The 26841-nt window shown below is 46.6% G+C and overlaps 1 long non-coding RNA gene across 1 annotated transcript in view; it reads right to left on the bottom strand.

Annotated features, from left to right (window-relative positions):
• LOC129404925 (uncharacterized) overlaps positions 1-26841 on the bottom strand; it is a 27315-nt gene extending 474 nt beyond the window's left edge. Inside the window, exons 1-2 of the long non-coding RNA XR_008630260.1 lie at positions 26677-26841; positions 11360-11424 (exon numbers count right to left, since the gene is read on the bottom strand). This is a non-coding gene — a long non-coding RNA (uncharacterized LOC129404925). The remainder of the gene's footprint in view (positions 1-11359; positions 11425-26676) is intronic.

Here is a 26841-nt window from a genome sequence, read left to right as displayed (position 1 = left end):
GGCAACTGGGGGGATGAGAAGATAAACTCTCGACCCTTTCCCTGCCTTCTCTGCCAACAGTGCTCACAAACACACAAACCCATTGTCTTGCTGGCTTCAGCATCCTCAGAGGCAGCCCTGTCAGAGGAGAGGAAACGTTTCCTGCGGAGCAAAATAGAAAAAAAAAAAAGTCCTTTTTTTCTCTGGGTCCACAGGTTTCACATGGATGAAGCCCCATCCCCGTTGTTGTCATTTTCGCTCCCCTAATTCCACTGAGCCGCGGCTCCCCTCCGCCCTGTGCTCCCTTTAACACATCCAGTCAACCCGGGCACAAATCCAAGCTGAATTCCGTTCACACTGTGCTCTTTTCCCCGTTGTAATAGCTCTCGCTGATTAAAATCAGTGCTCACGACTCTGGCCTCGCTTTGTTTATCTCCGACATCAGGCACCAGACTAAGCAGTTCCCATTACCGCATCTCTTGAGCCTCAAGAGAGCCCTGTGAGGTGGAATCTACTGCCACAGGCGGGAAGCCGGAGCGGAAAAGTCATTTGCAGAAGACACAGAGCTCAGGAACTGTGGGCTCGGCGCCTCCTGCTGTTGCAAGCGGGGTGCCTCAGAGCAGGAGGAGGCAGCCCCAGTAGAGAGAGCTCCACCACGTGGACACTTGGTCCACCTGGCTTTGTTGAGAAGCCCAGCTGGATCCATGACTCATAAAAGTCCGCACAAGGGCCAGGACGTATCCCAACGTACTGGACCACACGCTCCGCACACAGGCCAGTTTGGTCCCGGGCGCCGCTAGGAGCGACCCCAAGCATTAAGCCAAGAGTAGCCCCGATGGGGCTGGAGCGATAGCACAGCCAGTAGGGTGTTTGCCTTGCACGCGGCCAACCCGGGTCCGATTCCCAGCATCCCATACAGTCCCCCCGAGCACCACGCGAATTAATTCCTGAGTGCACGAGCCAGGAATAACACCTGTGCATCGCCAGGTGTGACCCAAAAAGAAAAAAAAAAAAGAGTAGCCCTGATTGCCACCAGATGTAGCCCCCAAACAAAACAAGCAAAAAGCCTGCATGTGCTCCTGCTCGGAGGAGAGGGGAGGGGAGGGGGAAGAGAAGAGAGGAGGGGAGGGGAGGGGAGGGGACGGGAGGGGGAAGAGAAGAGGAGGGGAGGGGAGGGGAGGGGACGGGAGGGGGAAGAGAAGAGAGGAGGGGAGGGGAGGGGAGGGGACGGGAGGGGGAAGAGAAGAGAGGAGGGGAGGGGAGGGGAGGGAGGAGGGGAGGGGAGGGGAGAGGAGGGGAGGGGAGGGGAGGGGAGGGAGAGGAGGGGAGGGGAGGGGAGGGGAGGGGAGAGGAGGGGAGGGGAGGGAGGAGAGAGGAGAGGAGGGGAGAGGAGAGGAGGGGAGGGGAGGGGAGGGGAGGGGAGGGGAGGGGAGGGGAGGGGAGGGGAGGGGAGGGGAGGGGAGGGGAGGGGAGGGGAGGGGAGGGGTGACGGGGTGGAGGTGGAGGGGTGGAGCATTAAAACCCTGTAAAGACTCACTGAGACCAGCCGTGGAGCTGTGCCTTAGACCCACTTCGTCTGGGAGCTGGATGCTGGTAGCTGAGTTTTCACGAATTGTGGTTCTCAGGCTGAAGCTCTTTGCGGGAAAGGAACAGTCAGTACCTGCTCTGCCAGGTTCTTTTCTGAGTTCATGGACTAGTCTAGCTCAAAAGAATTTCTGGAGAAGGCAATTAGTGAGGTCGTATCTGTGTTTAGGAAGTAGGAGAGAAGGAAGGGGAAGAAGAGCGTGTTCAGGGGAACAGGGGCCTCTCCGAAAGGAGAGCATCCCTCGTGGCTTTGGGGAAGGGATTATATTCGGGTGTTCTCTCCATGGCCTTGGCTTGGAGCTCTGTGCAGGTAAGGGTCATATCAAAAAGATTGAGTGTTGGTGGGGATGTGGTGATAAAAGGACCCCTCGTTCATTGTTGGTCCCTGCCTCACTCCCGGCCGCCCTCCCAAGAAGAAAAGTTCCTTTGAATCAGAGAAGGACACTCTAGTTCAAAGCAGAAGGAAGTCTATGACCCATCGGGCTGCAGGCAGCCACCACCCCAGAGACCAGGTCAGCGGTCAGCGGGGAGCCAGGCTCCTCCCTTTTTGGCAGCCACACCCATTCCCCCCTCCCCCAGCTGGCTGAAAACATCCCTCTCCTGTGCTCCTCCAGTCATCATCCCAACCCTGGCATCCAGCCACCCACGGTGATTTTTTTTCGGTACCTTTGGGGCTTTGGTGTGAAATCAGGTTTAGGCAGCAGGACAGATGAAGGGCTCCCAACCCTCACGCTATTATGGGTAAGGAATTTGCTTTGCCTCTTTTCCACGTGACTGGAAATACATTCTCAGGCTCCTGTGAAATCTGGTGGGCAAAGGATGGGCTCCCAGGAGCAGGCCGAGGTCCAAGGACAGACACAGTGCTGTGAAGGATTTGACCTTAGAAGACCAGGCTGAGGAACGAGTGCCTTCTGGGGTATGAAGATTTGAATCTTCGATATATCACTTGATCCCTCTAGGACTTAGCATCTGTCACTTGAAAATAAGAGACTCGAGAGATAATATAGAGGAGAGACAGTATAGCAGGTAGGCTGGAGAGATAGTACAGTGGGTAAGGTGCTTGCCTGGCACACAGCTGACCTGGGTTAAATCTCCGGCACCCCATAATACCCCCGGAGCCCCACTAGGAGTGATTCCTAAGTATAGAGCCAGGAGCAAGTACAGCCAGGTGTAGCCCCAAAAGAAATATATATATATTTGTTATATATACAAATATATATATTATTATATATAAATATATATATTTATATATACGATATATATAAATATATATTTATATGTACAAATATATATTATATTTTCTTCCTTATAATATATTGTATATATTGTATTATAATATAATATGTTATATAATATTATTATATATTATATTATAATATATTGTATTATAATATATTATATTTTCTTCCATATATATATAAGGAGAAAGAAAATATCTCCAACTACATCAACTGATTGGTGTGTTCAGGTTCAGGAAACCTACAGTGGTCAGCCACAAGGTCAAGAGTGTCCATCAGAGGGCCAGAGCGATAGTACAGTGGGTAGGGTGTCTGCTTGCACACTGGTGATCCGAATTCTATCCCAGGCATCCCAGGAGTAATTCCTGAGTGTAGAGCCAGGAGTAACCCCTAACTGAGCATCCCCGGGTGTGACCCAAAAGAAAAAAAAAAGGAGTGTCCATCCTCTGGGCTCAACAGGACCCAGGAGTGGAGATCCTCTGCCCATTTCCCCCAGTCTCTGGCAACCCAGGGGTCACGCCCATAAGCCACGTCCTGCCGGTGCCAGATCATCTCGTCATCAGCCAGATCACACGGCTGCTTCTCCCGGAAGGGAGCATAAAATGAGGTCCCCATAGCCATGCCACCAGACTCTGCGCCAGGCTGTTTTCACTCCAGGTGCCCCATAGCGGGGACGGGTGAGAGCCCTCCCCACCCCAAGGGACCCAGCCCCACCAGGCAACCTCCACAGTCCAACCTCTGCCACACTCCAGACCGCTTTTCACACGCTCGGTCTGAGCCTCACATATGAGTGAAGATATTCCTGGACACATCATAAGACACTCCCTACCCATTCTCCATAATTACCACACCATATTTGATGAAGTTCAAACAGTAGACAACCAATCCTAGAGGGAAATATATGTATGCATATATACATATATTCAGACATATATATCATACATACCAAAGCTCACATCACCCAAACTTTAACAACATGTTAACGATATCCTATAGAATGTCTTAATGGCTCCTCCCAAAATCGAACAATCTTCACACTGTTTCCTACATGAACACTGTTTTGTAAGCACATTCAGCAGTTCTTCATAAAAGACAATACAAAACATATTCTTTAGTTTTTGTTTTGGGACAGGGCTTGGGGCTTGGGATGGAAACATCCTGAATTTGGTGATGGGAAGGTGTAATGGTGGTGGGATTAGTGTTTGAATATTAAATGTAATCAAATATTGTAACCAACTTATAAAATTTTAAAAAGAGTGTCCATCATTGTTGGAACAATATACACCTGAAACTCAATAAAAAATACTTTTGTAACTTAGTAATTCATGGTGAGTCAATTTTAGTTTTTTTTTTTAATTTTTTTGAAAAGAGCTTCCATCCAGGTCTGGAGTGATAGCACAGCAGGTAGGGCATTTGCCTCACATGCAGCCAACCTGGGTTCGATTCCCAGCATCCCATATGGTCCCCCGAGCACTGCCAGGAGTAATTCTTGAATGTAGAGCCAGGAGTAACCCCTGTGCATTGCTGGGTGTGATCCAAAGAGAGAAAAAAAAAAAAGTCATCCATCCAGGAGCCCTTTCACAGCCAAACAACCAAATATTGGAGGACTATCAGCTTCCTTCCCCAAACAATCATGTGTGTATTAAAACTCCATTTTTTTCAAGTTTAATCTTAATTTCTTTTTTTAAATATATTTATGCAGATGTGTATTTTATTTTTATTTTTTTGCTTTTTGGGTCACACCCGGCAATGCACAGGGGTCACTCCTGGCTCATGCACTCAGGAACTACTCCTGGCGGTGCTCGGGGGACCATATGGGATGCTGGGATTCGAATCCGGGTCGACCGGATTAGGGCAAGGCAAACGCCCTACCCGCTGTGCTATCACTCCAGCCCCTAATCTTAATTTCTACGCATTTTAGTTTTGGAAAATAATTTCAAGTTTGGGAGAATTCTTTTTTAATGCAAATTGGTTTTGATTTGGAAAGAACTGAGCGGGGAGGCTGTGGGGGTGGGGCCTCTGATCTTATAATGACCAAATTTGCATATCAATGGCCTCTCACTTCATTTGCTGCCGTGGCCACCCTCTGAGCTTAGATGGCTCAAGACATAATGGAAAAACGGGAGGAAATGCTAGTCCTTCCTTTTCAAAAAGTTTAAATATAGGAGCTGCTTTGAAATTTAAAAAAAATATATATCCCCATGGACTTTTGAAGTCAAACGGAGCAGATAAAATAGATAATATTTTATCAGACTTACCAGGTCTGTAAGCGAGTCTGAAATGAATTCTTTTAGGTTTGCATGAGAACACATGCCCTTTGGAATTCTCAAAAGGCCTCCCAGAGCCCCTTCAGCATCCTCAGATATTTAGGGAGGGCTCCCTCAGTGCCTCGGACTGTGCTCCATCCAGGGCGGCCAAGGAGAAGTAGACAGACCTGCGGGCTGCTTAGGCAGCTTGCCAGCAATGATGCTAGATCTTTGTTTGGTTTTTGTTTGGGGGCCACACCCAGCCATGCTCAGGGCTTTCTCCTGCCTCTGTGCTCAAGGATCACTCCTGGAGGGATTGGGGGACCAGCTGGGGTGCTGGGCTCTCTCTTTGGCCCTGGGGATGCTAGATCTTAAGGGAGTGTTGACCAGCTAGAGACTACAATCTATAAGAAGAACTGAGAGGGAAAACACAGAGTGCTCTAAGATGGCATAACAGGGGTTTCCCCGCCACTACCCCCCAGGAAAACCACTAATGAGCTAAGATGTGGAAGAAGCACACAGACAAGAACACAGGTGGGTTGAGGCTGGAGCGATAGCACAGCGGGTAGGCGTTTGCCCTGCACACGGCCAACCCGGATTCGATTCCTAGCATCCCATATGGTCCCCTGAGCACGGCCAGGGGTGATTCCTGAGTGCAGAGCCAGGAGTGACCCCTGAGCATTGCTGGGTGTGACCCAAAAAGTAAAAAAAAAAAAAAAGAACACAGGTGGGTACCACTTGGAGGACAGAAGAGGAGGTGTGTGCGGCTTAAGACACTGAAAGTGGGGAGAGGAGTGTAGCTGCTGAGCAGAGAGCTGGAGGAAGGATGAGGGTGCCGGATGCGAGAGATAGAGGCCCAGGGCCTTGTCAAGATTGGAGCCTCTGAAACACACAAAGCTATGGATACACAGTGAGCAAATTTATTTCTTAGAAATAATCATGGTGGTTGGCGTGGATGTGGGGAGAAAGGGACTCTCCTTCACTGCTGGTGGGAATGCCGACTGGTTCAGTCCTTTTGGAAAACAGTATGGACGCTTCTCAAAAAATTAGAAATTGAGCTCCCATTTGACCCAGCAATACCACTTCTGGGAATATGTCCCAGAGATGCAAAAAAGTATAGTAAAAGTGACATCTGCACCTATTTTTGTTCATTGCAGCACTATGCACAATAGTCAGAATCTGGAAAAAACCCGAGTGCCCGAGAACAGATGACTGGCTGAAGAAACTTTGGTACATCTACACAATGGAATACTATGCAGCTGTTAGAAAAGAAGCCATGAAATTTGCATATAGGTGGATCAACATGGAAAGTGTCATGTTAAGTGAAATGAGTCAGAAAGAGAGGGACAGCCATAAAAAGATTGCACTCATTTGTGGAATATAAAGTAACAGAACGGGAAACTAACACCCAAGCATAGTAGAGATAAGTATCAAGAGGAGTACTCCACAGCTTGGAAACTGACCTCACATGCTAGGTGAAAAAACAGCTCTGATAGAGAAGGGATCACCAAGCAAAGGGTCCTAGGCGGGCCCACTAGGGATGGGAGATACAGGCTAAAAATAGACTATAGACTGAACACGATGTCTACTTAATACCTCTGTAGCAAACCACAACACCCAAAAAGAGAGAGTGAGCAAATGGGAATGCCCTGCCATAGAGGCAGGGTGGGGTGAAGGGGACAGGGTGGGGGTGGTGGAAGGGATGCTGGGACCATTGGTGGTGGAAAATGGGCACTGGTGGAGGGATGGGCACTCGATCATTGTATGACTGAAACGTAAGCATGAAAACCTGTAAGTCTGTAACTTTGTCTCACAGTGATTCAATAAATAAATAAATAAATAAATAAATAAAATAATCGTGGTGGCCCTGTGGAGAGCCACTTCAGAGGGTTGCAAGTGGAGAAGCTGGAAGGAAGAGATAGTAGAGGGGCTTGGATTCAGTGGGTGGCGGAGGAGGAGAGACTGGCTGCACCCGACAGTGGTTTAGCTGAGGGGGTACTAGAGATGGGGGGTCCATCAGGGCAAGGACCAGAGAAGCATCCAGGATGCTGCCCAGGCTTCAGGGGAACACCTCAGGATGGGGAGTAGCCCCGTTCTTGGGGACGGCAAGTCCAGACACAGAACAAGTTTGGGGAGGAGGTAGATGTGGGGAGGCAAGAGCACAGGGTCGGGACAGATGGGCAGCACCAAGGTCAGCAAGTGCAGGCCCTATGTGCGTGTCCCGCCACGTGAAAGAACACAAGAACCCAAGCGGGGTAACCCTGAGCAGGCACCACTACCTGATTACTGAAAGATGTAGAAGACCACAGCCCGGTATGCAGGCGACCCTCAGTCATGAGTGCGAGACGGCCCCCTTGCCCCTGTCTCCAGAAAACACTAAAGATGTTGGAACGCTGTAGCCCATGGAGGGACCTGTGTGTGTGTGTGTGTGTTTGTGTGTGTGTATACACTGCAGTAGCTCCCAGCAAGCACTACACCTGTCAAATGCACAAACACCAAAACTGAACAAGTATGGCCCATGTGAGCCTGTGTGCTAGGACCGCCATGGAAGTGTGCAGGCAGGCTGGTGCCACAGCTGAGTGTGTGAGCACCATAACCAGAGATGAACAAGAGCCGGCCAGCACCACAACCACATATACGAGAACCACAACCCGAAGTCTGTGGCCCCTGGTCACCACAGCACCAGCAACGAAGGAAAGGGAAGGAACTTTTAGCTAAGGGTCAAGCTTAGAAAGGCTACTTTGGAAAAACACAATTTGTCCTATCAGATATTAGTGGGTTGATGGGTGTGACCATGATACTGGAGGTATGGAGAAGATTGCCTTGGTTCTGGGAAAGTTTTGGTAAAATATTTAGGGGTGGGCTGGAGCGATAGCACAGTGGGTAGGGCGTTTGCCTTGCACGAGACCGACCTGGGTTCAATTCCCAGCATCCCATAGGGTCCCCTGAGCACGGCCAGGAGTAATTCCTGAGTGCAGAGCCAGGAGTAACCCCTGTGCATTGCCAGGTGTGACCCAAAAATCAAATGTTTAGGGGTGATATGACAAACTAGCTTAGGAGGGAAATTACTACACATGGATGAAGAGAGAGAAAAAGGATCAAAGAGATAGTATGGGGGTTAAGGCTCTTGTCTTGCTTGAGGCCAACCTGGTTCGGTTCCCAGCACCTCCAGAAGTGATCCCTGGGCAATGCCAGGAAGTGGCCTCAAAAGAAGCAGAGAGGGCTGGAGCTATAGCACAGCGGGTAGGCATTTGCCATGCACGCAGCTGACCCGGGTTCAATTTCCAGCATCCCATATGGTCCCCCAAACACCACCAGGAGTAATTCCTGAGTACAGAGCCAGGAGTAACCCCTATGCAATGCTGGGTGTAACCCAAAAAGCAAAACAAAAAAAAAAAAAAGAAAAGAAGCAGAGAGGGGTCAGAGAGCTGGGACAGCCAGTAAGTCTCTTGCCTTGCATGCAGCTAACCTAGGCTTGATCCCCACCCTGGTTTGATCCCCAGCATCCCATATGGTACCTGAGTACCACCAGGACAAATTTCTGAGTACAGAGCCAGGAGTAATCCCTAAGCATCCCTGGGTGTGGCCCCAAAACAAAAAAGAGAAACAGTGAGAGAGAGAAAAGTAAACCAACTATTGGAAAATGTTAACAAATTTAAAGCTGAAAGCTAAAAGTGCACAAGTATTTGTTGTACTGTTTTGCCGGCTTTGCACATGGATTACTCCTGCACTCAGGAATTACTCCTGCACTCAGGAATTACTCCTGGCGATGCTCGGGGGACCACATGGGATGCTGGGAATCGAATCTGGGCCGGCCCCATGCAAGGCAAGCGCCCTACCCACTGTGCTATCACTCCAGCCCCTCTTGTACATTTTTTAAGCTTTGAATTTCAAGATAAATAATCATAGAGGTCTCAATGATTCTAAAACCAACTCCACAGGATTAGTCCAACTTGACAAGATTACGGCACAGCCCCCCCCCCACCCCATAAAGCTGCTTCCCTTCCAACACCAGCTCAGAGCCAGGAAGCTCCCTCACCAGCTGACCAGCGGGCATGACTTCTCGAGTACCCACCGCCGCCACAGGATCAGTGATTCCTTAGACTCACAGGACACAGGCGGATGCCACAGTCAGCACACGTGCAGGTGGGGAAAGAAAACAAGTGAACAAGAGTCAAAGGGAGGAAAACACAGGTGAGGGCCCCACGCTTCATTGTTATCTGGCGAGCTCAACGTGCTTTTTACCCACCAGCACGCTGACATGTGACTCGAGCTCTGACAGCCGGATCCCATTACCGGCTTCTGTGTCTTCTGAGTTTCCCCTGGGGTTGCATCACAGAGGCACGTTTGATTGACTCATTGGCCATGCAGCAGCTCCTCTCTTCCCCAGAGGTACAATTATTTCTCGTGGTTCACAGCCCTGCCCCTCCAACCACACACTGTAGCCTGAGTCATCTCAGTGGCCAGGACTCCTACCACCAGGATTTATTTTATATAAATATGTATATAACTATTTATTATATATGATATATCATATATATTAAAAACAAAATATTTATTATATATATGTATATATATATATTTTTTTTTTTTTGCTTTTTGGGTCACACCCAGTGATGCTCAGGGGTCACTCCTGGCTCTGCAGGAATTATCCCTGGCCGTGCTCAGGGGACCATATGGGATGCTGGGAATCGAACCTGGCTCGGCCGCGTGCAAGGCAAACGTCCTACCTGCTGTGCTATCACTCCAGCCCCTATATATATATTTTAAAAGGGACCTGAGCGATAGCACAGCGGGTAGGATGTTTGCCTTGCAAATGGCTGACCCAGTTTCGATTCCTCCGTCCCTCGAGGAGAAACCAGCAGGCTACCGAGAGTATCCCGCCTACACAGCAGAGCCTGGCAAGCTCCCCATGGTATATTCGATATGCCAAACACAGTAGCAACAAGTCTCACAATGGAGACGTTACTGGTGCCCGCTCGAGCAAATCGATGAACCGCAGGACAATGGTGCTACAGTGCTATATGAAACAAACAAAAATCTTGGGCGTAAATATATATATCAATGATTTTTGTTTTGTTTTGCCACATGACATGCTCAGGGTTTACTCCTGATTCTGTGCTCAGGAATCACTCCTGGTGGGGGTCAGGCAGCCATATGGGGTGCCAGGGATGGAACCCAGGTTGGCTACTTGCAAAGTAAGCACCCTACCCACTGTACTATAACTCCAGCCCCCAAATGCCAAAGATTTAGAATCCATTGTCTAGGGACCCAGAACAGATTCTTTATTGCACGGAAATAAGCAAAAGATATTTTTTAATTTTTTTGATTTTGATCCAGAACCACAGAAACATCTTGTATATTTGAATCAAAAATCTGCCCAGGGGCTGGAGCAATAGTACAGCAGGTAGGGTGTTTGCCTTGCACGAGGCTAATCCGGGTTCAATTCCCAGCATCCCATATGGTCCCCCGAGCACCGCCAGGAGTAATTTCTGAGCGCAGAGCCAGGAGTAACCCCTGTGCATCGCCGGGTGTGACCCAAAATGAAAAATAAAAAATCTGCCCAACTCAAGGGACATTGTCTCAGCCCCAGACAGTCTCCAACAGCACAGGCTGTTCATGTCTGGATTTAAAGAGGCCACTGAGGGGCTGGAGAGGAAGCCCAAAAAGTCAGAGCACCTGCTGGGCATGAAAAGGCCTAGGCTTTATCCCCAGCACCACAGGGTCCCCTAGCCACTGGACCAAGAGTGACCTAAAAAAATTCAAATAAAGAGATCACTGAAATGTCATAACAGTTCCCACTTCTAGAATATTAGGAAAAGTCATTTTATTTTTCTCTATCAGTCATCTGCAAATAGTAAATAGTTAATATTGAAGATGAAGTACACTCATTCACAAGACCAGAGAGATGGGAATGGAGGTAAAGCATTTGCTTTTCATACATCCGACCAAGATTTGATCCCCAACACCATATCCTGTCCCCTGAGCTCCTCAAGGAGTGACCCCCAAAGCACAGAGCCAGGAGTAAGCTCTGTTCACCACCTGGTGTGGCCCCAAAGCAACAACAAAAACCACTGATGTCTGGGTTCTGATATTCCCCATTTCCAGTTACTATGCCAAATTCTTTTAATACTCATAGCCTCTATCTACTATTTCAATCAAATCAGACCGTTCTAATTCAAACTCAAACTGCGAGGAAGTCAGGATTCCAAGAACAGCATGAAAAATCACTGTATAATTATGAATTAGAACCATAATCAGCCCTCTGGCCCCTAGGCCTCTTCATCAATAGGCTGAGACAAAATGACTTACTGTGAATGTATCTGCAGGAAAAGAGCTCTGAGAACAGGGCTGAGCAAGCCGTTCCACTCACAGACCTGCAGAGAGAGCAGAGAGAAGAAATATTCATGGTAAACCCAAAGAGGAGCTTGTTATCCAGCCAACAGGAACTCCCAAAGGATCAGAATTCCCTCAGTAACGAGTTTGTTTTAAAATATGAAAGTGACAGATGCCCATAGTTTAGAAAAAGGAAAATAAGAAAAAGAATTTAGCATACAAACAGTTAAAGGGTTTGACTAGAATGATTTTCAAAATATTTAACAACTGGGGCCAGAATGATAGCACAGCAAGTAGGACATTTGCCTTGCTCATAGCCGACCCAAGTTCAATCCCCAGCATCCCACATGGTCCCCTGAACATTGCCAGGAATAATTACTGAGTACAGAGCCAGGAATAACCCCTGAGCATTGCAGAGGGTATGGTTCCAAAACAAAAACAAACAAAAATATGTATGTAATTATATATAAATTTACTATATATAAAACAACTGATACAAGAAGGGCACAGATCAGTCAGAAGTGATTCTAGTCATTGGGTCTGGGAGAAGCAGCTGAAGAGCGATCTGCACTTACAACAAAAAAGGGGTTTCTCGGCTCTCTGCCCAGACAAGACCCAGAGCGGCCGCACACGAACGGCTCCTCTGCTCCTAAAAGACCATGATCCCGGAGGCCTACTAACTAATTTCGGCACCCAGCGGCTTCTTACAGAAATGCCTCTAAACTGTGAACTGTTGCGACCCCATGCCACCCAGGGAGGGGAAACGTTTTTCTCTCTCAGCCTTTCCTTTCTGCATGTGGTGGTGGTGGTGGTGGCAGTGGCGACCACCATCTTACAGAACCCAGTAACTGGAGGTACGAGCTTGCAGTGATGCAACTTCTGGCAGAAATTTCTCTGGACTTAATTACTAAAATACCAGAAATCCAAAACCACGCGGCTGCGACCTCATATCCTCTTCATTCTCAGCAATGTAAAACAAATTATCAAATGATGCCTTTCCAGCAGGTTTGATTGTTGGGGGAAAATTCCAAAGAATAATAGTGAGTTTTCTATTGAAATATTGAATGTGATCAAAGTATAGAGAGAATAAAGTGAAGATCATCAGCCACACAGGTGGGGGTGGGTGGGACGGGAGGTATCCTGGGGTTCTTGGTGGTGGAACATGTGCACTGGTGAAGGGAGGGGGGTTTGATCATTGTATGACTGAGACGTAAACCTGAAAGCTTCATAACTTTTTTCATGGTGATTCAATAAAAAAAATAAACAATTAAATAAAGGGGGGGTTGTCACCCCAAACTCCCAGCTGCACTCTCCATTGTACCAATGAAACATTGTTAATTAGAACATGCTCCAGAAATGACTGATGCATCTAGCGGTATGTCTCTGCATGTAAAAGTGTATGCACATATTCACATAGTATATAATTAAATATTTATATATCCCTATATTTTATAGGTCCCTGCTCTCTAAAATGCCATAGCATATTTTTTTTTCTTTTTGGGTCATATCTGGAGATGCACAGGGGTTACTCCTGGATCTGCACTCAGGAGTTACTCCTGGCCATGCTCAGGGGACCATAAGGGATGCTGGGAATCGAACCTGGATTGGGCACGAGCAAGGCAAACTTGCTATCTTTGCAAACTTGCAAACTTGCAAGGCAAACTGCTGTGCTATCACTCCAGCCCTGTGTGTTTGATTTTTGTTTTTTGTTATTTTTTTTCCTTTTTTTTTTCTTTTTGGGTCACACCCGGCGATGCACAGGGGTTACTCCTGGTTCTACACTCAGGAATTACTCCTGGCCATGCTCAGGGGACCATAAGGGATGCTGGGAATCGAACCTGGATTGGGCACGAGCAAGGCAAACTTGCTATCTTTGCAAACTTGCAAACTTGCAAGGCAAACTGCTGTGCTATCACTCCAGCCCTGTGTGTTTGATTTTTGTTTTTTGTTATTTTTTTTCCTTTTAACAGCATCTTTCTGATCTGCACTGGTACAGCTGCCTCACGTTGTGACACTCTAACGTACAACACAAAAGTGGTATCTGAGCTCTATTGCTAGGACTAATGCATCTTCTCGTCTGCATAAGAAAGGGAGAGCTCGCACTAAAATGCAATTCTCTCTCTAACCACAATATTAATTTCACTCTTACTGTCTCTCTATGTATACACATATTTTATCAGCCAAGACTTTCTTGATAAAGTCATTTCTGAGCAGGTCAATAGGCAATTACTTCGAGCAAAACCACCAGGGAGCATGTACACCGTATGTCACCTTAAGTTGCCCCTTGCTGGGTACTTGGTTCCTACAAGTAACATTCTCATACACACACATCCTTATGCACTTGGGAACAATTCTCTAGCATAAATCCTAGGAGTAGAACAAGAGTGTGCCACTTTAGAAAATAGTGCCAGATAACAGTGCCAGTGGTTAAAAGAGACCTCAGAGATAACTAGTCTGACTCACACATTTCACCAGTGAGAAAATAGAAACCAGAAAAGTGAAATATTTGACATAGAATGAGTCATTGGGAGAACGTGGGACTGGTCCTAGCTCCTCTACAAGGTACTGTGTGTCCCTGCAGTGATGAGCTGAATCCCAGTACTTATGTAACTTGAAACATCATTGGGGGCCTGAGCTGTAGAAAATCCAGGTCCTAGATTCACAGGCATTGTAAGGTTTATAACAGAATGTGTGAAGACGACTCTGGAGCAAAACTGATTTAGCTTACCCAAGGCAAAGGCAGAAAATATATGCATTAGCTCAGGGTATCTTAGGAAGGCAGATAATTCAGCTGAAACTCCAGGAGTGTTGAATGATCACGGTCTCTTTTCAGAGAAAAGGAAGAAAGAGTGAAAAGGAATCAAAGGCAGATGCAGGATTGAAAGGGCAAAGGACAGAGCTGTGTAAAGACAAGGACAGGGGTAAAGCTTCAGCAAAGGCTGGAGGATGAGGGCACAGATTTAAAAGGAGAAACAGAGCAGCAGAGTCTCAGAAGGGAAGAGGGCCAAATTTCAAGTAGGAATAAGGAAGCAGTTAAGAGCATCCAACACTGCCAGGGGCTCCAATGGGATGAGAACTTTCGAATATCCTGGAGTGCCACTGGCTGCCCCACTGGCAGTCACTGCAGCAAAACTGCGATTGCAGAATCCAAACTACAACGGGGGAGAGAAGAAAAGTGCCTGCCATAGAGGCAGGCTGGGGGCAAGGGGAGGGAGGTGATGGGAGGGAAACTGGGGACACTGGTGCTGGGAAATGTCCACTGGTGAAGGGATGGATATTGGAACACTGTATGACTGAAACCAAATTATGAACCGCTTTGTAAAGCTCTATCTCACAGTGATTCAATAATAAAATCTTTAAAACTACTATCGTGGGGTCAGGAGAGAAGTGAGAAGATGAGCCATCGGATGGAGATGATTCTTGGGCAGACTGAATGGTGAAGAGAAGGGGGACCAGGGAGGTGGCAGCTGGGGAGGTAGGGGAGTACGTCCTAGAAAACCATTATTCAACATCCACAGGCACAGGCAGGCATTCACTCCAAAGATCAGATGAGATGGAAGAAGGAACAAAAAGGGGGAAGAGCTGGTATACTAACCCCAAGTGAATCACAGTTCCCTGGAGATTAAGATAAATTATCTGTAGTAAGGGAACGCTGTGCCTATACCATTCAGGAGATGGGTGCATGCATATGATAATAGCAATCGCTGCCATTACTAGAGAGCTTATTTATGCAAAGCTAAGAGCTTTACATAAATTATCTCATTTAATTCTCACAACAACTCTTCAAGGCAGGTCTTGTTATTAACTTCTCTTTGAAAATGATGAAACTTAAGGCGTACGGAGCTTAATTAACCTGCTACAGGTCATCTGGCTGGCAGGGGATTGAAACTCAGGTTTATCTTATTCCAGCACTGGTGTTCCAACCCATTAAGTCAGGACCGCCCCCCAGGCTGAACTCTCTGAATCACAAACATCAGGATCACAGAGGCATTTGACATGTACAAATCCCTGAACTCCACAAAAGATCCACTGACTGAATCTATGAAAGTTGAGCTCAGTATCTGTCCTATTGAGCCCCACAAACCAGTCCCATGGAAGACACGAAAATCTTCTTTTTGTTATTTAATTGAATCACCACGAGTACAGAGTTACAAAGCTGGTATACAGTCATACAGTGTTCCAACACCTGTCTCTCCACCAGTGTGCATTTCCCACCACCAATGTCCCCACTTTCCCTCCCATCACCCCCCACCCATCCCCCCAACCTCTCTCTGGCAGGCATCTGCACTTTCTCTCTCTCTCTCTCTCTCCCTCGCTCCCACCCCTTTGAGGCATTATGGTTTACAATACAGCTACTGAGAGGTTATCATGTTATCATGTTTTTTCCTTTATCTGTTTTCAGCACACAATTCTTATCCAGAATGGCCATTTCCAACTATCTTTGTCATGGTGATCCATTTTCTATCTCACCTTCCTTCTCCCCCAGCATTTGAGGTAGGCTTCAAACTGTGGACCTTGTTTCTACTGTCCTTGGGTACTGGGCTCATATTATATATATATATATATTTGTATATATATGTGTGTGTGTGCATGTATGTATATATAAAATATACCACAAATAAGTCCAATCATTCTGTTTATCCCTCATCTTCTGACTCATTTTACTCAGCATATTGTCGATGAGCATCCATTTTTAAGAAAATTGCATAACTTCATTTTTCCTAACAGCTGCATACTATTCCACTGTGTAGATGTACCATAGTTTCTTTAACCAGTCATCTGTTCTTGGGCAACCAGTTTGTTTCCAGATTCTGGCTATTGTGAATAGTGCTGCAATGATCATAGAAATGCAGATAACATTTTTGCTGTGTTTTGGGGCACCCAGGGTATATTCCCAGAAGTGGTATTACTGGGTCATATGGAAGCTCTTTGAGGAATTCTAGCTTTTTGAGCAATGCCCATAATGTTTTCCAAACAGAAAGATCAGTCGGCGTTCTCACCAACAATGAAGAATAGTCCCTTTCTCCCTGCATCCACACCAGCATTAGTTGCTCTTGGTCTTTTTGATGTGTGCCAGTCTCTGCGCTTTCCCCTGGAGATCTCTCTGGCCCGCAGAGAGACAACAGTGGAAAGCGCTCCTAATTGGGTGGGTTCTGTGAGCGGTTCCGACCTGAAATAAAACTAGTGAGGATAATAAATAGGGGGCCCAAGACGACACATGCTGATCAAGGGCAACTTTATTAACTGCCACGCTGGTTTTATACTTTTCTTAGCAGGGGGTTGGTACATAAGTTGTCAATCATCAGGGAAGTGTCTTCTCAGACCAAATAAGGAAAGGTTCGGGGTGTATTAGGTGGGCTTACAACATTCTTCAAGAGTAGATTGAGAAATAGTGGGGAGAGGAAGGCAAGGGTTTATCTGGCAGGAGCATCTGGCAGGAGGAATGCACAAGGTAGAGGAAGGTATTCTACTTAATGGGGGGCTTAATGGCATCTCTTAGTTAACTGCCCTGGGCTACTTTTACCTCTTGAGTTTGGCTATTTCCTTTGTCACAAGGGCACCTGTGCCTCAGGTCAAGTAAAGCTGGTAATGGAATTTTCCGGTTTGTCCAGGGTAAAGGTTTCGGGGTCCTCTTTTGTTCAGGGTCCTGAGCAGTCCCCAACAAGTCTCTGTAGTGAATATACGAAAAATCTTAACATGAAGTAGTGACTTCCTTACAGCTCGATCTGGGACACATTGGGACAACCACATTGGGACAACCTCCATGCTGTTAAAATAGCTTAGGGGCCGGAGCAATAGTACAGCAGACAGGGTGTGTGCTGTGCCTGTGACCAACCCGGGTTCAATCCCTGGCATCCCATATACCAGGAGTGACTCCTGAGAACTGCCAGGAATGGTCCAAAAACCAAGATAGCTAAGATTGCCTGTTTGAGATAAGTCGCTGCTCAGACCTTAGCCTGGAATGAAGATTTCTAGGGGAGTTTTGGTCACCTGTGCAAATTCCCCAGGCCATTCCTCAGAGAAGATTGAGAAAACACTGTTCTGTGATCCAACGCACGGCTCAAATAATAGCATTTGTTCATCTCTCAGGCTAACGCCCAGAGCTAAACAATCCCCAGCTGGCATAAGGTCTCCAGGGATTAGGACCTCGGACTCTTGCTGGCTGACTGGTTGTCCCTTCTCATTACCTTGGGGCCTCTTTACCTACAGTCTTAGCAGTGGGAAGGAAGGAAGATGCATCTCCCAGCAGGGTCAACTCTCCTTAAGAAACATTTCCCGTTGCTGGGGAGATCGTACAGGCTTTAAGGTGCTTGCCTTGCCTGCAACCAATTCTGGTTCACTTCCCAGCACTGCATATTGTCCCCCGGGACATTAGGATGACCCTTGAACACAGAGTCAGGAGTAAGCCCTGCACACTTCCAGATGTGTTCCCACCCACCCACCCCACCCCAGTGAAGCATTTCTAGTAGGTCTTCATAATCTTCGAGTTTATATTGCACAACCAGATCTTAAAGAGCCGCATCTAATTGCAAGGAAGATTGAAGTAGTAAAACTCAGATAGTTAACATCAGGTCTTGGGGACTGGAGTGAGAGTAGAGCAGGTTTGGGCTTCCCTTGGTCCTGGTTGATGCAGGTTCTATCCTCAGCACCCTATATGGTCCCCTGAGCACTGCTGGGAGTGATCCCTGGGTGCAGAGGCAGGAATAAGTAACTCCTGAGCATCACCGAGTGTGGCCCAAAAAATAAACATAAATAAACAACATCAGGTCTTTGCCAATGCCAAATAAACCAGAAGATTTCAAAAGAAAAGAAGAAGAAGTGGCCACAGCCACTTCAGAGTCCACTGTCTTCCAGTGGAGGCCTGGGGCTAAGAACTCCAGCTACCTGGCTTTGGAAGGTGGATGGCACCTCATCAATGAAGGAATGTCATGGGGTAGGAAGTGAGGCACCGTCCTGAGAGACAGAGGACTCCTTTGGGGGCTAATTTTGGCTCAAGGGCTCCCTCTGTTAGACTAAACTATCCATCAGCCATAGGACAGGCTGGACCACCTGCAACATCCCTTCCTCCTTCACTGGGCGGCTGTTATCCCTCCTGGCCTTCTCTAGGTCTCTCCACGTCTCCTTTCATGAAACTCTTGCACATCTAATCCCCTCTTGGTATTTAGTTCCTGAAGGATCTGGGCTAATAACATTACCAAGACCATTCACAGTCTCTAGCACAGATTCGATAATGCCACTAACACTGGTACAACTCAAGATTGGGCAAGCAGTAAGCACTCAATAAGTAATAACTGTGTGGTGATAATGGCACGGCAGAGGGGGTGGAGGAGGAAGTAATACAATGCCAGCCTTGGAGAGAGGAATTCTTACAGGCTGGGGGAACGTACAAACTGAGCCAGACTGTTCTGTTTGAGCCTTCTTCACCCCAGAATATTTCTATTACAGTAAAATCTGGTTAAAGTCAACACAAAAGTCAATCTGAAAGGGGTAAAATAGACTCTAGACAGTTGTCATCACAGGGTAATTGAACTGTTATTACTTAGAATCAGTCATTTGAAGTCATTTTTCAACAAGAAGAAAGCGGGGGGGAGAGAAAGCAATAGGGCAGGCCCTGAGACAAAATTGCAGAAAATAAAGCCCAAATTCTGAGTAACTCTGGTTCTCATATTGGAAAAATGATGACCAGAAATTACTTTTCATGATGACCTCCGAAGACTATTTCTCTGAGAAAGTTTTTGGTACTGAAGTTAAAGGACACGTTAGTCCCTAAAAAGAAACAGAGGAAGAAAAGAATTTCAAGGAGAAACCACCAAGTAGAGAAAGACATAATGAGGACCAAGGATGAGTGTCGCAGACGTAAGACATAGAGGTTCCACAGTAAGAGTAGGTGCTTAACGAATGACAGTTGTCAGATAACCAAATAACTCGATATTGCGGCTCATTTCTTAAAGAATGACTTGGAAAAGGCCTACTCCATGCCCGACCGTGTACTTGGAACTCAGGATGCCACAGTGACCAAGGACATTTAGGTCCTTGCCCTCTCCCTCGTTCTACAGAGAAATCTCCTTTACAGGTTTCTTATACGAAAAAGAAAAGTTTCTTTCCTCTGCGCTTCCATGAACAGAGCCTGAATTAGCCGCCCCATCAGACCAAAATCTCACCTGTTGCTTCTTGCTCTCAAAACCCAAGTTGAGACCCTCCGCTTTCTGCTCCACCATCCCAGGTGAGGCTTGCTCCTGGCTGATATCACTGGGTCTATTAGAACAGGAGGTTCAATGGGAGACAGAGGCCTGTTCTTATAGGCAGGTCCTAGCAGCCTCCAAACCCAGCCGGGGCCATATTAAAGGCCCACACCACAGCTCCTGAAGCAACTCAACAAACTATATGGTGCTCACAGCCATTCTTCTTGTCATTCTGTAAGGATAGGCAGAAAAGACAAAGAGCAACATAGAGCTTAATCCCTCAGCATCTTCCAGGCAGGATAACTACAAAGATTCTCCCTTACCACTGCAAGAACCCTAGAAAAACAACAGTGGAAAACACGTAGAAGCCCACCAAGCTCAATGAGCAAAACTAGTATCACCAAAGACATAAACAACACTAGTAAATCCTCAGAGAGTGTCTTTAATGATACTATCATGAGAATGTTCAATGAGTTCAAAGAAACAATAGCACAGGTAGTCAGCAAAGCACGGCAAATTTTATGACAGTCAGAATAAAAATAACTACTACAGTCAGAAATGACAGAAATGAAGAACATGGTAGGTAAGAAAAAAAGTCAGTAGAAGTTCTGTATCACTGTCACTGTATCACTGTCATCCCATTGCTCATCGATTTGCTCGGGCAGACACCATTAATGTCTCCATTATGAGACTTGTTGTTACTGTTTTTGGCATATAGAATATGCCACAAGGAGCTTGCCAGGCTCTGCCATGCAGGCAAGATACTCTTAGTAGCTTGTCGGGGTCTCCGAGAGGGGTGGAGGAATCGAACCTGGGTCGACTGCATGCAAGTCATGTGCTATCGCTCCAGCCGGTAGAAGTTCTAAACAGCAGAATAACAGAAACTGAGCAAAGGATTGAGGAGCTCCAAGATAAGAAGTAAAAATGCTAGAAAACAGCAGAAGGTAGAAAATAGTCTGAAAAGAAATGAACAGCTTACCAGAGAACTATGGGATGAGTTCAAGAAGAATCATCACATTCCCTAAAGAATGAAAAAAGGCAAATGTGATAAAGAAACAATTGTTTAAAAAAGCATTGATAAGAATTTTCCAGAATTGAGGATTATAGCACCAAGATCAAAGAGGCCTGAAGGATCCCAGTGAGTATAGACCCAGTTAGGGAAATTACAGGACACATTATACTCAAAATGACAAAATCTGAAGATTGAGACAGGATGTCGAAAGCAGCAAGATCAGAAAAGGAACTTAATATACAAAGGAAAGCCTGTAATATGTATAGCAGATCTATCAAATGAGAGTTTATGAGCCAGAAGAATATGGAAGGATACAATACAAAAACTCAACAAAATGAACACCTCACCAAGAATCTGCTATCCAGCCAACTTATCATTCAGATTTGAAGGAACTACACAGAGCTTCGTGGACAGGCAACAGCTTAGATAAATTATTGCCTTGAGACCAGTTTTACAAGAAGCTTTTTAAAAATCTCCTTTAAAGGACAGGAGAACTTCCTACCATGTGCCATTGAGTTTGGCACTCACTAATGATGCATATAGTTGTCCTCTACTAGATTAAGAAAGGTTAAAAACATATAGCAATTAATCATCACAAATTGACTTTCATTTATTTTCTGATAATTCTATTTGCCACTCCTTTAAGTTTTATTGGACCAAGTAATGTGAAATAAAATGTGTCATATGACTGCCAAGGAGGCAGGTCGTGGGGTGGGAGGGAACCTGGGGATACTGGTAGAGGGAAGGGGACATTAGTGACGGGTTGGAACATTGTACGCCTGAGACAACTCTATTATGAACAATTTTGTAAATTACAGTGTCTCAATAAATATTCCTATAAAAAAATTAAGGGAAGCCAGAGCAATGTATAGTAGTGTACAATGGTGCTTGCCTTGCCCATGTCCAAACCAATCCCTGACATCCTATATGGTCTCCCAAACCACCAGGAGTCATTCCTGAGCTCAGAGCCAAGAGTAATCCCTAAGCATCATTGAGTGTGTCCCCAGTGCACCACCACCCCTGCAAAAAAAAAAAAAAATCAAGTTGACTCACTTATGTAAAATTATGCCTGATTAGGGACTGGAGTGATAATATGCAGCAGGCAGGGTTCTTGTCTTCCAGTACAGCTGGATTTGGCATCCCATATGGTTCCCTCGAGCGCTGCAGAGCCAAGAGGAACCCCTGAGCATCACTGGCTTCTTCCAGCATTGCCAGGCACAACTTCCCGGCAAGCAGTGAGCTGAGATTAGCCCCTGAGCACTGGAGTATGTCCCCAAACAAACAAAAAAGCAATTCAGTATGGCAGACCAGCACTTTGCAGTATTCTGTTGGTCATAAAGGCCACCTACACACACCCAGGCACAAAACAGGAGGGAACTCACAAGGGCATAGAAAGCAGGGGACAGGGATTCACAACACTCTCTTGCAGGCTGGTTACCACAGACTCCAAGGAGAGTCCCCTCTCCTCAAATCCCAATGTGGGCAGGGAGAGGAATAAACTTTACTGTTAGGAAATCCTGAGCACTCATCAGAAGCTTTACTGTCTCCAAAAAGCCCAGTGTTGGCTCTCCATAATCTCACTTGAAGGTATGCAAAGGTGAGGGGGTCAGGGAAATACTCCAACGAAGCTATCGTGTTTGTTGCATTGCTGGTCAGATCCCGGCTCTGTGAGGACTCATAGAGGAATCCGCACAGTCTTGGGGGTCAGAAAAAACTGTGCTTCTCCTAGATATCTAGTTTGTTTTCCTCATATGAGATATGGGGACCCCCATTACCTCTCAATTTTCTCTCCACTCTGGCTATGAAGAAGCCCAATGCTGGGGCCAAAGAGATAACACAGTGGGTAAGGTGCTTGCCTTGAACACAGCCAAGTTTGGTTCAATCCCTGGCACCAAATATGGTCCCTTGAGCATTTCCAGAAGTGATCCCTGAGAGCAAAGCCAGGAGAAAGCCCTTGTGCACAGCCAGGGCTCCAAGACAACACAAACAACAACAAACAAACAAACAAACAAAACCAGCTGTCCAGCACCAACCATGCAGCCTCTATTGATTGCTGTCTGTCTTCTCTTTTTATTTTATTTATTTGTTTGTTTGTTTGATTATCTGCCCCCTCCCCTGATGTCTGTCTTCTTGAGCTAATGTTATCCTGGATCTATTTCTTCAAGGTGTTCTCTATTTCCTGAAATTCTCTCAGCTTTTCCCATGTTATCCTTTTGTATGTTTTATACTTTCCTAACTCCCCTCGAAGCTTTTGTGGATTGAAGTGGAATATATGTATATCAGAAAAAACGTTGGTCCAAAGACAGATGACTAGCACCCATCTGCCATCTAGTGGTGAGAATGATAACTGCCAGAAAAGAAACCTCCCTCATTTTTGAAGATTTGTTTTCGCCAGGATGTAGAGATTAGACTGGGAGGGAAGAAAAAAAGAAAAGAGAGAAAACCAGGACCATACTGTGTTTTGCTTGAGAAAGACACTGCTAAGGCATTAGTGGACTTCAGGCAGAGCCAAGGGATACGAGACTATATGACTGGTAGCCGACATGAACTGTGGAAACCTAAGAAAGCTGGAAAATAAAGATCTGGGAAAAAAAAAAAAGAAAGACAGCACTGGCAGTGGGACAGTTAAGTGAACAGTGTTAGAAAAACTAAATAAATAAAATAGGCCAGATTCAAGCAAATTATCATTTTTAAGTTACTTGATGTGGGTTGATTGTGTTTGTCTTAATCACAGGGAGTAGTTTGGAACAGGGATTTTTTTTTTGGAGGGAGGGCTTGGGGGCCACACCTGGCAACTCTCAGGGGTTACTTCTAGCTCTGCACTAAGGATTTACTCCTACTGGTGCTCAGGGGACCATACGGGATGCCGGGCATTGGGCCAGGGTTGGCCATGTGCAAGACAAATGCCCTACCCGCTTTACTATTGCTCCAGCCCCATCATGGAGCTGAATGCTTTCATCTCACTCGTGAGAAAACTGGTTCTCAGAAGCCCTAAGAACCCTGTCCAAGGCCACACAGACTCTCAAGTATAGATCCAGGGTGACTCCAAGACCTCTTCATCAGAACCACACAGCTTCTAACCTATATGATAGATACTCATTTGGGCTTCCATGTCACATACAGGGTGTCAGGCTGAAAATCAGATCATCGGAGACTGAGAGATATAGAACAGTGGGTAAATGATTGCCTTGCACACAGCCAGCCTGGGTTTGATCCTCCAGCACTGCCATGAGTCGACCCTGAGCACAGCAGGATAGGGCCCCCAAAAAGAAAAAAAGGGGGTTGGGAGGAAGGAAAGGAAAGGAAATCAAATAATCACAAGTTTCTATGGAATTATTGCTCACTGATTGTATAGCTAACCCTTGGTGCCCCACCCCCAAATCAGATGGTTATGCAGTTCCATAACTGGTATCATAACCTCCCCTGGATCGCAAAAGTCGCCGGTCCACTATGATAGGGAGAGTCCTAAGAGAGATAGCAGTACCTAAGCCAAGGGAAACGGCCAGTTCAGTCATCCACAGTATTAATCCAGCACCTGCACTGAGCCAGGCTCCAGGTAGGATGCTGAAGAGGCAAGGTCAGAAATGCACCAGAAGGGGCTGGAGCGATAGTACAGTGGGTAGGGCGTTTGCCTTGCACGCAGCCGACCCGGGTTCGATTCCCAGCATTCCACATGGTCCCCAAGGCACTGCCAGGAGTAATTCCTGAGTGCAAAACCAGGAGTAACCCTTGTGCATCGCCGGGTGTGACAAAGAAAGAAAGAAAGAAAGAAAGAAAGAAAGAAAGAAAGAAAGAAAGAAAGAAAGAAAGAAAGAAAGAAAGAAAGAAAGAAAGAAAGAAAGAAAGAAAGAAAGAAAGAAAGAAAGAAAGAAAGAAAGAAAGAAAGAAAGAAAGAAAGAAAGAAAGAAAGAAAGAAAGAAAGAAATGCACCAGGGGGGTATGTTGCCGCCAACAGGTCAACCTGTACCTGCAGGGTGAGTGCATCAGCAGCCCGATGATGCCTTCAGCCTTCCTGACACCCCCAAATTGCCTCTGTGCCTTTGGCCAGACCCCAACAACTTGGGAGCAAGTTTACCAAGAAATTAAACAACCAAAAGTTAGGTATGTGGGAGCCATGCCCACAAACCACCTCTGGCACAGCTATGCAAGCTCACTTATTGGCCTTAATTCAGAGACCCATAGATAAATCTCAAAAGAGATCAAAAGCCACAGTTAATCTCGGCCACCGCACATGGATGAACAGACTGGGGTAAATCAGAGGGGGGCAGGTTGGCCTGTGCCTGCCCAGGCAGAGCCTCGCTTGCTTCCACAATCCAAAGAAATTACCAGAATATGGGCAAAGGGGAGAGAGGGAATATTAGGGGTACCAATGTTTGGTTTTGGTGTGGGAGGTGAAGGTGGGGGGCCACACCCAGCTGTGTTCAGGGCTCGTGCTCTCTGCTCAAGGATCACTTCTGATGGACTTCAGGAAACCACAGACAGTTCTGAGGATCTCACTTGGGCCAGTCATATGCAAGGCAAGTGCCCTATCCACTGTCAGAAAGATCTAGATTTCTACACTATACTCATCATTACTTGAATGGTGACCTTAGGGCACCATTTTTCTTGCCAGAAAAAAAAAATACAGCTCAGGTACACAATTGTTATAAAGACTGAAAAAGAGTGGATGAGATAGTATGAGGCCATGCACACTGATCTCTTACTTGTGTCTTTCTGCCCTGTGGGGGGTGCTGACCTTCATTCCATCATGGACCAAACTCACTAGCACTGTCTCACCAGGCACTCAGGGCTGGCTGCTCCTCTCTCTGTCTGTCTCTGTCTGTCTGTCTGTCTCTGTCTGTCTGTCTGTCTGTCTCTCTCTCTCTCTCTCTCTCTCTGTCTCTGTCTCGTTGGATATCTATTTTATTTATTTTTTTTATTAGTGAATCACTGTGAGGGTACAGTTACAGATTTATGCATTTTTGTGCTCATGTTTCCCCCATACAAAGTTCGATAACCCATCCCTTCACCAGTGCCCATTCTCCACCACCAGTAAACCCAACATCCCTCCCACCCTCCCCAGTCCCGTCTCCCCCTACCCCACACTGCCACTATGGCAGGGTAGTCCCTTTTGTTCTCTCTCTCTGATTAGGTGTTGTGGTTTGCAATAAAGGTGTTGAGTGGCCATTGTGTTCAGTCTCTAGTCTACATTCGGCACGCGTCACCCTTCCCCGACATTGGATATCTATTATATCTATTATGCTAAGAGACCAGTTGCCTGAGCTTGTGTCCTGTATTGCACAGAACTAAAACTGTATCCAGAGAGAAGTGTATTATCTCATGAGAGATGTCAGTAAGCAAATTATTTTATAGCCAGAGGACTGACGTTAACTGAGAGTGTACAGAGGGAAGAACACAGATGAGACAATACCATGAATAGGACAGGCAGGGTGAATAGCCACCTGCTTAGCAAGTACATGGGAGAAACATGCTGAGCAGAGCGTCCAAGAAGATGGACAAACAAGGTAAACCTTGGGACTCGAGAAACAGCACAGGGGTTATAAGGCAGTTGCCTGGCATGCAGCTGACCTAGGTTCAATCCCCCGCACCACATCTGGTCCCCAAACCCTGTCAACAGTATAATCCCTGAGAGCGGAGCCAGGAATAATCCAGGAGCACTGCAGGATGTACCCCCAAAATATATATATATATATCGGATAGGAATGACTTTTTGAGCCCTGGTGGGAGAAGTTTGTCCTTTGGGGGACACGAAGCCTATCAAGGGAGGAAAGCCGCCTATTTGAGATTTGAAAAGATGTCCTCATTGCCAGGAAGGGAAGGTTTAGAAGAAGACAGACTCGGAGGGGAGCCTCAATCTGTCCACTCTTTCCCTAACTCTCCAAGCAGCCTCTCAGACCTTCACGGACAACGCCAAGCGCTTTGCCACTTCGTGATCTTTGAACTTCAATTCTTTTTGCGCGGATCGCCCGCTCTGGGCATTTACAGACCTTTCTCCTTAACTCCGAGACCCCTCCCTCCTCCCTCCCCGCTCCCACTCCCTCTCCTCCCCGTCCCCCTCCCATCCCCTCCCCTCCCTGCCCACCCTGCAAGAAAGGTACCCGCTGCTCGGTGCGCGCAGACGTCATTGCCCGCCGGAAGTCCTGGCACGAAGTGGCTCCCCCACATGCGCAGCGCCATGGTTAGGGGTACATTTATAACGTCGTCCGACGGGCAACCGAAAAGGGGTGTTGACTTAGGAGCCACTATCACGTGTTTCTTTTTAT

The sequence above is a fragment of the Sorex araneus genome, chromosome 5 (assembly GCF_027595985.1).
Source record: "Sorex araneus isolate mSorAra2 chromosome 5, mSorAra2.pri, whole genome shotgun sequence".
Taxonomy (NCBI): Eukaryota; Metazoa; Chordata; class Mammalia; order Eulipotyphla; family Soricidae; genus Sorex; species Sorex araneus.
The sequence above is the reverse complement of the archived record's forward strand: the minus strand, read 5'-3'. Positions and strand labels throughout refer to the sequence as shown.